Raw genomic sequence first — 10,712 nt, forward strand, 5'->3', positions numbered from 1 at the left:
GAATCCCTCTTCTTCCAGCCTCGCATACGCTCACAAATGCCAAAATTAACAAAGCAAGATTGCATTTAATTCCAGATGAGCACAACTGAATTGCTCCATCTTATGATAATATTTTGTGTCTTGTTCAGAAGAAATACTTGCATACTTAAACACCTAAGCAAAACATTTTAAAAACAATTCCCAGCTCACATGTCTTCTGAATACAAAATCATACGTGAGTTCTCTCTCCCCAGTCACTGTTGTCCGGTACTAGAGAAAACTAAAGACTTGGGGTTGAACTGTGTCAAGCAACGGAATAGACGGTGAGCCTCTCATATCCCATAGACAATGCTAATATGGAAAGAAAAAAAGGAAAGGATAAATTTGTATCTTTTTTAGTAAGGCTCCTGCTATCTTGTATGGCACCCTATGTAGACAAAGTGCAGTATATAATCCCCAAAACATACTGGGTGAGACCAACCCAAGGAAATGGTGGTGTTTTTTGCGGCCTTGTAGGTGAAACATGGTGCCATGCAGCTCAGACCTGCCAGCAAAGAGGCCCTACCAGCCCCCTGCCGAAGGAGCACGAGGGCACTGGTGGCAWTACAGTGCCAAAGTCCCAGGGGCCCTGGGCTCTGCGCTGCTGGACTTTGGTGCCAGCCAGAGAGCAGTGCAGTTCRGTGTCACTGTCCTGCTCCCCTCACACACTGCAGGCCGAGGGACTTGGCAACAGCTGCACAGGAAGGCTGCAGTGAAGAAGGTTATTGAACACATGGAGCCTGTGTTCAAGGATAGCTTCCTAACCATTATACCCTCATTTGTTGTTTTTAATGCTCCTTTACAATGCAGATTCTTTGTTTTCCAGAGTGAGGTGCAACACGGGGGATTCTCCCCAGATGGAATAAGAGGTGGCTGTTACTGGAGCTTAAATCYGATCTGCACCAAATCTAAGTCAGTTCAAATGGACCCAAAAGGAGGACCTGGCAATCGTTCAAGCAGCCTGAGCTCCTGGCTGTGGATTCCAGGGAGTCTGTAGCATTCCCCTTGAACAATTTGCTTAATCCTCCACCCTACCCCAGCCTTCCCTCTCCAACCATTATCAAGGAATAACAAAGTAGAAAGATTTTCTTAAAAATAGCTCCCTTGTATTAGAGACTAGGAGAAATACTGGGCAAATCACCAAGTGCTGAAGACCTAAATCCCTAAGAGCTTATGCATATACATTAAGAAGAGGCGTTGAGTGTCAAAATAAATAAATAYAAAGCAGATTTTACACTACAGGATTATGCTTGGGAGCGAAGATCCTTCTCCTTTCTTACAGAACCAGACTTCAAAAGAAAACGCTCTGTGAAACRCTACTGGGTTTCTGCAAGAGTTCAGCGGATTCTGCTGGGCAGGACAAAGCTTTTCTCTATTCAAGGGAACAGCGCCATTTAAGAGTTTTGGAACCAATTTCTGCTCTCAGTTTGCAAAGTGCAAATTAGGACAGTTTGTAACAACACAGAGCTATTGAGATGCGTGCAACTATTTACATAAGTAAGGTAAGCAGGATTTGACCCAGGCCGTGAGCCCGGCAGATAGCATTGTCCTGTCAATTTTCACTCCCCACAGCAATGAAGGCAGATAAATGGCTTCCTGCCATATGGCATCACCTTTTCRCAAGAGATGGGGTGCACGTTGCCTTTAGATGCTTTGGAGGGAAGATCTCACTTAGCTTCACAAAGTAAAATTCAGATTTCTTTTAAATTGGCCATAAATTATGAGTGAGCGACTGAAATACATAATGATTGGTACCGGATAGGTACCATAGGTAAGGCAGCAGTAAAAAGAACTGTGTGTGCTAGCTAGGAGTTCAGGAGCTTTAGCTCCCACCCTTGTGCGGGATGGAGCTCTATATAAGATCTGTTCGATGGCACTGGGTCACTGTGATTTCTATCCACTAGGCAAAAAACTATAAATAGTAATTTAAGGCATTTGCAATGACTTCAGCAAAAGCCAATACCAGCCCTAGTTTTGAAGAGCACCTTTCATTATATCATTTACACCAGCAAATATCCGCAGAACAGAATATGTTCATAACAGTTTAATCAGAGAAGTTCTTCTTGGTACTTCACACTCCATGTTTTAGAACCATGGACTGGTTCTCCCACCCTCTGCTGTCCCTCCATTATAAATTAGCTAGCTGTGCTGTGTTTCATGATCATGTTACACCAAAAGAGCTAAGAGAAAATAAATAGAACTGTTTTATACAAACTTAAGAACAATTCTCTACGAAAAGCAGATTTTCCCTTTTATTTATGAAATAAAACCTTAGATTTTCACCCCTCTGGGAGGGATTGCTTTATATTCTCACTGTATATAAAATCTACCCTGCCACGAAGCAGCTGATAAACTCGCATCTCTCCTCACAGCGTGAGTTTCTTAATGCCTCTGCCTCATTTGTTCATCAGCACTTTATGAGAAAATAAACAAAAACACTGTCTGTTTGCCCATTGTCATCAAGGGCATCTGAACACTTCCTGCCGGGAGAGGTAGTTGTACCACCCTTGGAGCAGGGGCGAGCGCATCTTTCTTCTGCCTCTGCATTTACAATGGCCAGTCTACAAAGCCAGAATCCCAGGGAGCTTAATCAAAAACCAGAAGACGCCCCAGGGTGCGTGTTATTGTCTAATAACACTAAGCAATGCACATTGTTAGTACTAGCATCGGGCCAGCGTCAGCATTTATGCATATTGGGGCATTCCTTGGAGGAATCTTACAAAGCAGGAATTGTTACAGATGGAAGAAGTAGGTTATTGTAGTACTACAGGACATTTTTTACTGAGGTAAAAAATGAAAGTAGATCCTCAGTCCTCTGCTAACAGTTTTCTCTCCCATCATTCTGGGACATTGGGGACATCTGTATGTTCAGCCTATCAGTTGCTACTCTGAACCAATACAACACTGCAGGAGAAGATCCACGTTGGGGAGAGAGGATCACAACAAAGTTTAGGCTGAAACCCACGGGCTTCATCCAAAGTCCACTACATTGGATGCTGTACAATGTCCAACATTGTAATGTATTTTTAAAGTACAGTTCTGAGGAAGACTTCAAGTTGTCCTTGCCATCTAGTCTCTCAAACTATGCAGCCCCGTGTGTGTAATTTTTACACGATCAATCTGCTGGATTTCATTTTCAGAGTGCTTTATTTTCTGCTTAGTGTTTCTTTTCTTTCTTAGTGCTTTTCTGCAGGCTCTAGTATTTGTTTGCCTTCATTTTTGCTCACACCCATAGTTTTTTTCTCCTCACTGGTCCAGTCCAATGGTCTTTGGTTTGTTTGTTTTTAGCTGTTTAACTGAGTACATTTGGATAAATTGATCCCTCATCTGACAATGTTCATGCACACCAGAAATGGGGCCCATTCTGCACTGAGCAGCAATTCTCTCTGGAGCAGCTTTTGGTCTCAGGTGCTGCAGCAGACAGTCCTGGGTGCTTTTCAGGGGTCCTGCAGCAATACAACTGTTCATGCTCATAGTCATTTCCCATGCACAGCTCTGCTGCCTGTGAGTGTTTTGCTCACCCTGGTGCCTCTCTGAAGATGTGGAGGAAAGCGATTGGCATGAAAGACAGCTAGTAATACTCCTCCCACTCCWGACTTCATAGAAGGGGCAGTTTTGGAAAGGACCTGGCACAGGGAGATATGCATTAGGTTAATATATTCTCCCACTGCTGTGACAGTGCGGTGTTCATTCTTCTCCACAGTGACCACATGAGAAGACAGATCGTGCATTGACCACCACTGTTGGTGTAGGTCTCACAGCTGTGCAGACCACAGTATATACCGACGTTAGGGGATTAACATGTTTCAGTCTCCAAGAATTGATGGGGAATCTGAGGCTGGAAGGACTCTTCCCAACAGATAGGCCAGGTCAAAGGCACCTGTAGAGATGGTCCTTTTCRTTTTGAAGTCATTCCTAAAATTGTATTTTTTAAAGGATTTGGCAATATAGGTCAGTGGCAAACTAGGAACCTTATGCATTTTCAAATGGTCCTCTTTGAAAAGGCTGGGAACATACCAACTGTTTTTAACGAGAGATTTTTGCATTTCAACAATAAGAAAAGTCCTTGAACTTTAAAATTCCTCCCTCTGTCACCGATTAACAGCAAAATTTGCATAAGTACACACAGAGAAACACATACAYACAGAGATATAAACAAATACAGAGCACTAACAAAAGGCAGGCAGAGCTSAGTAATTTGTGCTAGCATGATCTCTTATACTTCCACAGACCATTTTAAAAGCCAAATTCTCATCAGATATTGGGGAGGGAGGGAAGGGAAGGAAATTCATGACAGACTGTGCTGTGAATTCCTAAGCCTGAAGTTTTGTTTGTGATTTATCATTGCTAAGCCTTATCAACCACTGATTGAGTCTTTCCTCTCTCAGCCCTTAAGGGTGGCAGTCTCTGGTCTCCTGCAGTTCCCTCCCAGCCGACCAGGTTCTCTAAATGCTAATCAGATGATACAGACCCTTCTGTGATCTTGCCAAGGGCTCTATCAGCAGTTTGGTAGAAACACCATAATGTAAAAATGATACTCCCTTGTCATCCCCGATAGGTGTCTGCCAGGAAGTCGGAGAGAAACACAACATCAAATGGCTCCTCTATTGTCAGCTGCTACAGTCCTCTCCACGATGTGTTGAAATGTGGACAAATACTTACCTAACATGACTTGTGACAGATCTGAAGATTCTCCAAAGAAAACAGATGTTTTATAACTCTTGAGGTTTCTTTGCTAATCTAAATTAAATTCAGACTAAATCTATGCTGTTTCCAGATGGGCTAAGGTTGGGGCCAAGGTCACAGCAACTCAATTTCTCTCTTGGAAGATACTGTATATATCTACAGCCAACAGCAAGAACAATTTTTCCACATGTAAGCAAGCAAGAGAGCAATGTCCCTGCCACAAAAGTACCCCTTGGAATAGCTGTGCCTCAGCAGGAACTGCTAGGGTAAGAATCTCAGAGGAATTTTGCCCGTCCTCTTGCAGGACAAAGCTTCTTCTGACTGGGATCACGCTGGTACAGATAGTACCACTTTCTAGGTGATCCCTGATCAGACTGAGTCACTGTGGTGTGGATTTTTGAAGTTTTAATTTAATTTGGTATCATATCTGAAAAATATTATCTCCCTTTTTAACTCCCAGAGACGCCCAGTATATTCCAGGCATCACACTCCTGCCTGAAGCTTTGGAGAAATAACAGTTCTCCAGTAGCAGATTTCCCATGCAGTCTTGGGTGGATCACTTAGTGGAGAGATTCAGACCACACAGCTTTTAATCCACCTTAGCTGACTAAATCCCCTGTGTAGATGAAGGCAAGAGCTTATTGTAATTGCCTGGAGGGTAAGTCTGGAGCAGAAATGAAGGGACAGAGGGAGGGAAACATCAACTTCATGTCACATATGTTACTCCACATGGAGCTCCGTACCTCACCATGAGACCGGGTTCTAAGACACTCCTTTCCCTCCTCCCTCCTTCCCTCCTTTCCATCCAGCAGCTCCTGTCCTGCTGCTGAGCAGCAGTGCAGCCTCAGAGCACAGGCCCTGGCACCCAGGACACGATAGGGGCCCATTGCCAGGAGCTGTGTGCTCGGGTGCCCCGTGTTTGCAGCACCCCAGCTTCCCATCACAGGCACGTGCTCTGAGCCTCGCCAGCCTCCAGAGAGGGAMTAATCTCAACTGCAGGCAAGCCAGGGTGCTCTCTGGACGCAACTGGGATCTTGAGATAGTTAAGGCAGAGAAAAAAGCACTTTTTAGGTGGACCAGGTGTCTTCATGAGAGATCTTCAGAGACACCTCAGCTGCCCACCTAGGCAATGCAGGCATCGGCAAGACTGCCCATATGGGCACGAACCCCAAACTTAAATGAAAAAAGTCCAACTTCAACTCTTAGGTTAGGGCAGCAGAGACTCCACCTGTCCTTCCATTAACCCACAAACGCTCTGAACTYGGATTAAACTCATCACAAGTACTTTCTGGAAATAAGCAGTGTCCCTGCCCATATGATTGAAAGGCAGGAGATTTACCTCGCCTTTACACACTGCTTCTCTGCCTGAGCTAGGGCACAGTCTTCAGCTGGTTATTGCCTCTTTCCTGCAGCGCCCTGAACCACCCATCCACAACTCGCTACGCTTTCTTGGTCCTCTCCATCTCCAGAACACTCAGGTCTCCTACAAAGCAAGCAAGCTTTAGCAGGAACTTGTGATAAGCCTTGATAGTCCAGAGATGGAGACATCTTTCTGCAGGTCAAGGATACTCCTCCAAACCTGGCTCTTGTGAATGAACCAGCCTCAGCAGGTCCTGCCGAAGGCCACAGCCAGAGCTGCCTGAGGCTCGGAGCACAGGGCATCCCATAGAAGAGGCCAGYTCTACCTGCAGCAGGCAGAGAGGTGAACTGAAGCCCAGTTGCCCCTCCAAAGACTTATCTCAATCAAGAGGTTACAAGAGAAATGTTTCTTAGCTGGGTAGCACTAGTCTTTCATTCAAATACAGAAATAATGGAAAAAGAAATTAATTCCTTTTGATATTAGCATTCATGTTAAAGATGAATTTGCTTGACTTATTGTATATTCCAAAAAGTTTCAACATGGTATCAGCACACCCGTAAGCACAGTGACAGCCTTCATTTGAGGGGGAAAAAAAATTCAACCAAAATATCCTGATTGACAATATGTCAGAAATACTCACTAAACAAGTTCATTAAATTTAAGATATGCGAAAGGAGGTTGTTTTTTAGGATAACTAAGTGCATCCAGAAGATGTATCCTACAAATGCACACACAGTCCCTAGCTCCAGGCATTAAGAGTCCAATCCCCAACACTGCTCCCCAGCCACATGCTGCCAACGGGAGGTTCAGAGAGCTGGTCTGCCACGTGGGCACGGCACCCTCAGAGGCACAGCTTATTTCTGCCTTTCAGCTGTTTGAGGTATTGGATTAGGGTGATTTTAAGCTCACTGTTGTAGGGCTGTTTTGATTCATCAGTGGCAAAGCAATTTCASATATTAATTCCTGGTGGCACTGCAGGGCCAAGTTCAGTTCCCTAAGCTTTATCCAGARGTGTAGGAGACTATGGAGATACAACCTGATATGTTTATCTTTGCAAAGCACGCTTTCTGCTTCAGTCGTGTGCCAGATGTAGCCACAGCTGCAGGAAGTTGTTTATCTGCCCTTTTGACCCTGCAGAAGTGTTGGGCGATGGTAAAATCATGTTTTTATTGAGCATCTCTTCTCTATAACTTAAAATTCTACTTTATCAGTTAAAATATATTTTTAATTCTATAAGGAAGGCAAGCTCTGATATTGCAGAGCTCTGTAACCCAATGATAACCTTTACATTGTGCTCACTTGTAAGATTTTATTATGGAAAATTATTATTGTTTGAAAATGTTCGCCTCTGTAAAATGTAGACTGTTTGAACACCTGTGGTACTCACTGTTATTGGTACCCTTTTCAAATCTCAGGAGCCTGTATATTAATCTTTACAGTTCTACTTTTTGTGAAAACTTACCCTCTCATATTAGATATTATACTTGAGCATAACAAAGATCAGAATTAGGTATTGGCTGCATTTGTTGTAGGCACTCAGTGCCCATGGATTTTCGATAAGAGGTGGACCATAATTCTCCTAGGTCCATTTGGAAACTGTAGTCTTCATAGTTTTTCTAACAACAACAACAACAAGATACTGTGGGTTAGATAATTCTGCTAAAATACATTTGCAGCTGCAAATGACAGAGCAWGAGCATTTGTCAGTATAGCTAGATACTAATATACATTGATTGATCAACACTATGGTGTAAGTGATAGTCCTGAGCATGGGAGAAAAAGGATTAAGCAAAATACAAGTGGTATGTATCCATCAACCTTATCACTCAGGAGAAAAAATAACAGTGTCATTAGCTAAGTTTCCAAAATAGCCCAGTTTCCTGCTTGAAAGTCAATCCTTCAGAAACAGGTTAAGCCTTCATTTTGTTATGACATGTTGGTAAAGTCACAAGGGTGCCTTTGGTCTTTTTCTGTCAACATTAATGTGCTAAGTGAAAATCATTGTTCAAATGGAAAATACTTGGTTGGCTCGTAATACATTAAAATTATCAATGTTCCTTTTAGTCAAACAGCAGTCATATGACAGAAAGATTTGTTTATTAAAAAGAGTGAGGAAAAGAATCTGGTAATGCTTTGTTTTTATTTCTTCCTTCTGCTTTTAATCATTTCATTTGAGTTGAATTAACGTATAAATTCTCATAATTGTTTTAATTGCTTATCCTTTGCATTCTTTAGAATAAGCTATGCAATTAATAGTAGTCTATTCATTTGACTATTAAATCTGCCAAACAACATTAAAAATGCATGCACATTTATTAAGCCTGTTTGTGCTCTACTCAGTTATCCACTTCTGCCTTAGCTGGTAACTTCCAGACATTCACAGTAGCTGTGTTTGGACACATTTACTATGTGCTCATGACAAAACCAAAGAGCCATAGATGTTTTAAAGCTTTGAGCTGATCCCTGTAAAGAGGAGGCTGCTCTTGAAGGTTTGYACTGACTAGAGGTCAAATTTGAGAATTACATAATTCTTCACCACAATCTCATTTGTTATGGCCCAGAGACTAATCTGTTTACATTTGGATTCAGACTCGAGTTTCTTTTAAGTTAATTTAGTGCTCTTGAAAGGGACCAGCTCCACAGTGTCAAGAACAAATATTTAGCCACGGAGAAATGACAGCTCAGGTAGAAGCAGCAAAAATGCTTCAACTTTTCCTACTGAAGCACTCATTTCCCATAGTGAGAGGCATCCTGATGAGATTAAATGCGTAGGTCTGACCCTACAGGCATTTTAATCTTGAAACGTCCGCTCAGGCTTAAGGGAAGGTGCCTGCCCAGACTGGCTGTGATGGCCGAACCCTGATGTGGAAATCTGCAGTATGAAGTAAAACCCAAGAATTCATTTAACAGAGGACACTAAATAACCATTGCATGGTAAATAACTCTCACCTGCCAATASTATAATGTCAGAGTCAACCTACAATTGGGTTCTGCATCCAAGATCTTCTAGTTTCCAAGTAGAAGGTAAATCTTTCTTTATTTACCTAACCAGTTAGATTACTGAATTAGATAGACCACAYATTTTTCAAAAATCTTGAGTCTATGCAGTATGTGAATTTTTACTTCCTATAATTCCCTCTTACGGAGGCACGAAAACTCAAATTTAAGCAACAAAACGCTCAGAAAAGGTTAGCCTAGAAGTGGACATCTGACATACCCCAGTTCCTCGTGAGGACAACTGAAATCCACTGACTTTGCAAAATGAACCTCATACATTTATAGTGATGCATGATGCTGACATGCAAAAGCTTTGAGGCTGGAATTCAACTACCAAGAAAATAAGTGAAGCAAAAAAGARCACATTTTGTCATGTTCATCTTTAACTATAAGTGAGCAGAAATGGGGTGCTGGCTGATTATTATTTAAATACAAAYTCCCTCTATAATGGGATGGCTCATGGGATTCTTGTTCATATTATGTAAGCTGAATAGGAAGATTATATTACTTCCGTATCTGTCGAGGATGAAACTACTKCCAGAGCAGTGTGAATCACAATCAAAGACCAATTCTGCTCAATTGAAGGAGMTCCAAATCACAGCCATTCAGAAAGTATGCCTGATACGGAAAGACACAAGCAGGTCTCTCAACCAAAATAATGAATAACAAGACAGATGATTTGACCACAGGCATTTGTGTTGAGTCTACAAGACAGATTTTTAAAAGGGTTCCTTAGAATTGGAGATGGAGATAATAATAACTTCCTGGAACAAGAAGCTGAAGCCACACACATTGAGACTAGATAAAAAAGTTCAAGTTCTTTACTGGTGAGGATACCTTATCATTGAAAATAATTTTCCGAATGTTGTGAGAATTCTCTACCAATGAGAATTTGTAAGTCAAGAGTAAATGCCCTTTTATTTCCTAAAACACATTCATTCCAGTCCAAACATTCAAAGAAATACCACATCTTTGCTGAGAAAGAAGTTGGCCTTTATGATCACTGTGGTTCAGAGAACATGATGCAGTCAAAACTGGAGTTTAAGGTTCAATTTACGGGCATAAATAGGAGCTTCCACAGAGCCATAACACAACCACTTCATGGGAAATAAGAGTGATTTCTAAAGTACCCCATTCCAAAATGGAATATTTAAAGAAAAAAAAATACCTAAGAAATACTGTTTCAAACCAATCAAAGCCTTTTGGTTTATTCAAATACAAACTTGCCCTAAAATAATTAAATTATTTAAATTAATACTATACAAGCAAAAAAAGTAAAAATTGAAACAGATATAGCCTTTTTTTTCCTAAATTAAATACCACAGAAGCATCCATTACAAAACATTGCAATGATTTTTAAAAGTGTTCTTCAAATGGTCAATTTTAGCTGGCTCTAGTTTCAAAAAATATAGTATGTGCCCTCGGTGCTTACTGCCTCTTTTTTGTTACAAAACTCCAGTTGAGAGCTACTCAAATTATGATGCTATAAAAAGCTCATTCCTAGACTCTAGACACAATTTTGACTCAGACATAAAACAACAGAGATGATATTTTATATGCAGCATCCCTAATGCTCAACTGTTTCTTTAAACAAGTTTTTTTAAATTAGTGTTCTGTCTTTTTTTTTTTTTTTTTTTTTTTTTTTTTTTTT

The sequence above is a fragment of the Nothoprocta perdicaria genome, unplaced genomic scaffold (genome assembly GCF_003342845.1).
Source record: "Nothoprocta perdicaria isolate Ctin4 unplaced genomic scaffold, notPer1 scaffold_13, whole genome shotgun sequence".
Lineage (NCBI taxonomy): Eukaryota > Metazoa > Chordata > Aves > Tinamiformes > Tinamidae > Nothoprocta > Nothoprocta perdicaria.